This window comes from Cervus canadensis, chromosome 18 (genome assembly GCF_019320065.1).
Source record: "Cervus canadensis isolate Bull #8, Minnesota chromosome 18, ASM1932006v1, whole genome shotgun sequence".
In the NCBI taxonomy this organism is placed as follows: domain Eukaryota; kingdom Metazoa; phylum Chordata; class Mammalia; order Artiodactyla; family Cervidae; genus Cervus; species Cervus canadensis.
Genome location: NC_057403.1, coordinates 11011082 through 11017234, shown reverse-complemented (window position 1 = coordinate 11017234; position 6153 = coordinate 11011082). Strand labels below are relative to the sequence as shown.

Below are 6153 nucleotides of genomic sequence, written 5' to 3'. Positions count from 1 at the left end.
GGAAGTGACAAGTTCTGAATATTTGTTTCATGAAAGTATAATTGACTGAACATACATACTGCATGTGTTTAAGATGTACATTTTGATGTTTTGATACACACTTAAAACACCCCTGAAACCAAAATATTCATTGGAAACAAAAGACCATCTACTGATATATTAATGACACTTATTCAGTTAATATTAGTGACACTCAGTTAAATTATTCAGTTCACTATCTCAGTTATTCAAGAAGGAAAAAGCAGAGCATGCAGGATATTTCAAGTACAGGCAATTGTTGAGGGAAAAAAACAAAAAAACAAACTTTGAAATTATTTTTCACACAAGGGATCAGAAAGAATGCTTATTGGGAATTCCCTGGCAGTCTAGTGGTTAGAGCTCCACACCTCCATTGCAGGGGACACAGGTTCCATCTTTGGTTGGGGAATTAAGATCCCGAATGCTGTGCAGTGCAGGCAAAAAAGGAAAATGCATATTAAAAGTTGAGATGCAAAACAAAAAAGAAGTTGAGATGCAATTTTCTAGCGTTTTATTTTGGAGTCAAAACCATACGGTTAAAAAAAAAAAACATACTGTTTTCAGTATGAATCCTTTGATAATTTGTGTCTATGTTCTTGTTGAGGGAAAAGCCCTGAGTAATCCACCATAATTCAGAATAATTGGAGTTCTATAAAGTGATTGGGGAATTTCAGTACATTTAAAAGCAATCAGAGGGAGCATGAAAGTGAAAGTGAAGTCACTCAGTCGTGTCCGACTCTTTGTGACCCCACGGACTGTAGCCAACCAGGCTCCTCTGTCCATAGAATTTTCCAGGCAAGAATACTGGAGTGGGTTGCCATTTCCTTCTCCAGGGGATCTTCCCGACCCAGGGATTGAACCCGGGTCTCCTGCATTATAGGCAGATGCTTTTACCGTCTGAGCGACCAAGAGGGAGCGTAGTTATCATTTAAAGTGTTTTTAGCTCTAGACATTCTCAATACTATCACCCATACTTAACAGAGGAGCAAATTTTAGGCCCTAATTTCGTAAGTTATCCAGTGCATGTAGACTAGGCTTTATTGAAGACTGTATCTCTCTCTTTCTCACATATCAATTGTCTATATTTGGTAAATACTGTAATCACAAATATAATTAGTGCTAATGTTTTGGGAAGAAAATAGTTGCCTATTTCAGGGCTGGGTCTTGAAGGGCATGTCTCACAAGCTACAACCATGCAGCTGTATGCAGGCATCTGTGTGTGCTAAGTCACTTCAGTTGTGTCCCATTCTTTGTGACCCTGTGGGCTGTAGCTCACCAGGTTCCTATGTCCATGGAATTCTCCATGCAAGTGGGCAGCTGCCGTGCTTTTCTCCATGAGGTCTTCCCAATCTGGATTGAACCTGCGACTCTTCTGTCTCCTGCATTGGCAGGCAAGTTCTTTACCACCTTCTGGCAGGGGCTAAAATAGCACAATGGAAATAAATCCAACATCCAGGAGGTCAGATCCAGAGAGGGAAAACAGATGCCACTGTAAGTGAATTCAAATGTCACTGAAAGGATTCACAACAATAATTGATTCATTTCATACTTATACAGATGGGAAGGAAAATATTTGTGTTAGATTTATCCTCATCTGTGTTTACATGATCTTTTCCAAATAACTTTAAGCACAAAATAGCAAAAGGAATTAGTAGACAAAAGTAACACAATTTGGTCAATTAAATGAGAAAAGACCAGAAATTATCTGGAAAACATAACAAAAAATTATCTTTTATATAAAAATGAGGTTCATTAGCATAAAGTGAGAAGTAACCAATTTTGTTTACATCTGAGACACCACCATAGATGTTAAGTATCCTGGGCGGGTTGGCATCTTATGGTGGATTACAATACATTGATCCCATCCATTGAGGCCCCTATACCTCATGTAACTCAAATGAACATGCCATTCAGTCTTTATAGGGCAATACTTTACTGTTATATGTATTGTTTAGTTACTCAGTCATGTACAACTCTTTGGCAACCCCGTAAATGTAGCCTGCCAGGCTCCTCTGTCCATGGGATTTCCCAGGCAAAAATACTGGAGTGGGTTGCCATTTCCTTTTCCAGATGATCTTCTGAACCCAGGGATCAAATCTGTGTCTCCTGCTTTGAAGGTGGGTTCTATATGAATTGTAAATAAGCACATGAAAATAGTGTCATTATTGTTTAAGGAAATATGAGTGAAAACCACAGTGAGGCCCCTCTGCACACTTATTTTCATGGGTAGCATTAAAAGACTGACAATATCCAGGTGTTGAAGATATGATACGAAAAAAAGCAGAACTCTCATACATTGCTGGTAGGAATGCATAGTAAAAAACTTGGAAACACTGGCGGTTGATAAAGTTAATCATCCACTTATTCCTCACTATAATTGAAATGGAAACCCTGTGTCCACAGAAATACTTGTATGTATTCGCGCATTTGGGCTTCCCTGGTGGCTCAGTGATAAAGAATCCATCTGCCTGGAGAATCCCATGGACAGAGGAGCCTGGCAGGCTACAGTCCATGGGGTCGCAAAAGAGGCAGACGTAAGTTAGTGACTAAACAGCAATTCTTACATTTCCAGAAACTTTATTCTTCAAAGCCTACAACTAGGTAGCAAAAACAAACATCCATCTACAGATGGATGGTTAAGAAAGTGTTATATTTATCAGTGGAGTACTCCCCATCAATATGAAGAAATGAACTACTGACACAAGGGGGAGAAAACATCAGTTTCAAAGCGTTATAATAAGTATGGATGTGTGCGTCATGTGTATCCACAACTGCCCTAGACTAAAAGCCTACTGAGGTTGGATGTTCACATCTCACAGGAAAACGAAGGCCTGGGATCTGGCCCTCAGCTGCCCAGTTCTGAGGGGCCACCCCAGGTGACATAACTGAAGATTTGCTCCTCACCTGGAGACAGGCTGGGATGTAGGACCTGAGACCCTTTGCTGCAGTGCTTGCACGTGGACAAACATCTCCTTGAATGGCAGATACAAAGAAGCTTTAAGGGACTAAAAATAACTCCATGCGTGGGCAGTTGGGGCAAATTATAAATAATAAAATACAAAAAGGCCCAAAGCCAACTGCCACCTTTGAGGTACTGCGTGCTAGGAGCAAAAGCTAAATTACAAGAAGTACTACACATGATCCCTGCACACAGTGCCTCCACAGAGGGGTGGGCAGACCCCCTGATCTGCCCCTGCCCTCGCTGCATTTAAGGGACCTGCTTGCCCCTCCTCCAGGAGCCAGCAAGGGCATCTGCTCCCTGTGCTTGCTCTGTTGTTCTGTGACATGAGTTCCAATAAAGCCTTGCCTGAATTTCTCATCTGGCTCTTTATTGACTTCTATTTATTAGGAAAACCCAACAAGCTGAGTTGGTAACAATCTCTGAGCTAGACTAAATGGCTGCAGACTAAGGGCCACTGGGAGATGGAAGAAGGCTTCGCAGGTGGCTCAATGGTAAAGAATCCACCTGCCAATGCAGGAGACGCGGGTTAAATCCCTAAGTCAGAAAGATCCCTTGGAGGAGGAAATGGCAACCTGGGAAACCCCAAGGACAGAGGAGCCTGGCAGGCTGCAGTCCATGGGGTTGCAAAGAGTCAGACACAATTGAGCACTCACACATTGAGAGATCTGAGAAACACTGCCGCACCCTCAAGTTCAATGAGCTGTACCATTTGCTGATTAGGAGGCTTTGCCGTGTGTGTGTGTGTGTGTGTGTGTGTGTGTGTGTGTGTGTGTGTGTGTGTGTGTGTGTGTGTGTGTGTGTGTGTGTGTGTGATTTTAGTTCCGTGTGTGTGTGCGTGTGTGTTAAGAGATTTTAGTTCCTGCTTGCCGTGTGTGTGTGTGTCAATTGTGTGAGAGAGAGAGAGATTTTAGTTCCGTGTGTGTGTGTAAGAGAATTTTAGTTCCCTGCTTGCCGTGTGTGTGTGTGTGTGTGTGTGTGTAAGAGAGATTTAGTTCCGTGTGTGTGTGTGTGTGTGTGTGTGTAAGAGAGATTTTAGTTCCCTGCTGTACCATTTGCTGATTAGGAGTCTTTGCCGTGTGTGTGTGTGTGTGTGTGTGTGTAAGAGAGATTTTAGTTCCCTGCTGTACCATTTGCTGATTAGGAGGCTTTGCCGTGTGTGTGTGTGTGTGTGTGTGTGTGTGTACATTGGGAGATCTGAGAAACACTGCCGCACCCTCAAGTTCAATGAGCTGAGGCTTTGCCGTGTGTGTGTGTGTGTGTGTGTGTGTGTGTGTGTGTGTACATTGGGAGATCTGAGAAACACTGCCGCACCCTCAAGTTCAATGAGCTGAGGCTTTGCCGTGTGTGTGTGTGTGTGTGTGTGTGTGAGAGATTCTAGTTCCCTGACCAGGAATTCAACCCATTCCCTCAGCAGTGAGTGCTCAGAGTCCCAACCACTGGACCTCCAGAGACTTCCCAGGACTCTTGCTTTCTTGCCTTCTGGCCTCCTTCCCATTCCTACCAGCCTTTGTACACATGCCCTCACATAACATCCTCATGGCACCCCCGGCCGGGTCACCTGTGCCTCTATCTTCTTGTCCCCTGACTCTCCCACAGGTATCAGCCTGCCTCATCCCTGAACTTCGGCCACCTCCTCCCACATGCTTGAGAGTCCAGCAACTTCAGGATCATGTCCGCACCTGACTTAGACTGCCGAACCACCCACACAGTCTCCTGCCTGATCATCACGTATTTTCCACTCTCTTGGGGAGGGATCCAGATCTTGGTGCATCTACTTCCATTTCTTTCTGTATCCCACAATGAGTGTTTATTTACATACCTGTTTTTGTCTGTGCTGTGTCTTTCTTGCTGTGCACAGCCTTTCTCTAGTTGTGGAGAGCGGGGCTACTCCAGTTGCGGTGCGCGAGCTTATTGCAGTGGTTTCTCTTGTGGAGCACAGGCTCTAGGGTGAGCAGGCTTCAGTAGCTGCAGCACTCTAGAGGGCTTAGAGGGCGGGTTCAGTACCACAACTAGTTAATAGGTGTTAGCCACTGTTTTGGAGGCATAAAGCAGAGAAAATCCCTTCCCCCAGGTGGATCACAAACTTTGTTCTTTTATGCTTTCTATTTCATTCTCCTACCCTTGGCCTTTTAGGTGTCATCTTCAGTCTGATCATCAAACTCACTGATTCATTCTTTAAATGCCCCTAAATAAATAAATAAACAAATAAATACCCCTGTCCTATGTGGGCTTCCCAGGTGGTGCAGCAGTTAAGAATCCACCAGCCGATGTAGGAGACACAGGAGATGTGGGTTTGATCCCTGGCTTAGGGAAGATCCCCTGGAGGACGAAATGGCAACCCACTCCACTATTCTTGCCTGGGAAATCTCATGGACAAAGGAGCCTGGTGGGCTGCAGTCCACGGGGTCGTACACAGCTGAGCGACTGAGGACACACACATGCATCCTCCTCTGTATTCTATTCTGTCCTTTCTTTATCAATGTTGTCTATAACCAACACTTTTCCTAAAAAGCATATAGTCTTGCTCCTATGGCTTTTTTCTCCTCACCTCCTGGCTTACTTTTTCCCCTTAATTTCATTTGTTTATGCTTTTCTTCCAGTTCTTTATTCCGTATAGCATATGTTACTTACTATGACTTGTGAGGCTGCCATTCTTCTTCCATGTCTAGTTATTTCCCCCTGGATGTATGAGTTGCCCTGTGTGTGTGTGGAGGAAAGACCAAGTTCAGGCCAGAAGCCTTGGAGGACACACATATGTGAAATGACTAGGCAGGGCAGGGAAGGGAGTCCAGCTTTCACCACAATAGGCCACCAGATTCATCTGTTTTAACCTTAACTTGGCCAGGTAGAGGCACCATCTGAGCTGTGATCCTCAAAGTCTGTGGGATGAGAGGGCCTGGCCTGACAAGCCAGGACTGCTCATCAGCCTGACCTCTCCTCAGTCTATACAGGAAGTCATTGAGTGTCCCAACGCCATGTAACTGAAACCGCTGTGTGTGTGTGTGTGTGTGTGTGTGTGTGTGTGTGTGTGTGTGTGAATTAGCAAAGGGTTTCAGGACAGGAAGGGCACGACATATGGAATGCTTCCCGAATTTGCATGTCATCCTTGCGCAGGGGCCATGCTAACCTCTGTGTTGTTGCAATTTTATTAAATGTGCTGCTGAAATTAGCAT

At 44.4% G+C, this 6153-nt stretch overlaps 1 non-coding gene across 1 annotated transcript; it reads right to left on the bottom strand.

Annotated features, from left to right (window-relative positions):
• Positions 1 to 6049: 6049 nt before the first annotated feature.
• Positions 6050 to 6153, bottom strand: LOC122421798. The gene has a single exon (XR_006263615.1). It is a non-coding gene; the product is annotated as a U6 spliceosomal RNA (small nuclear RNA).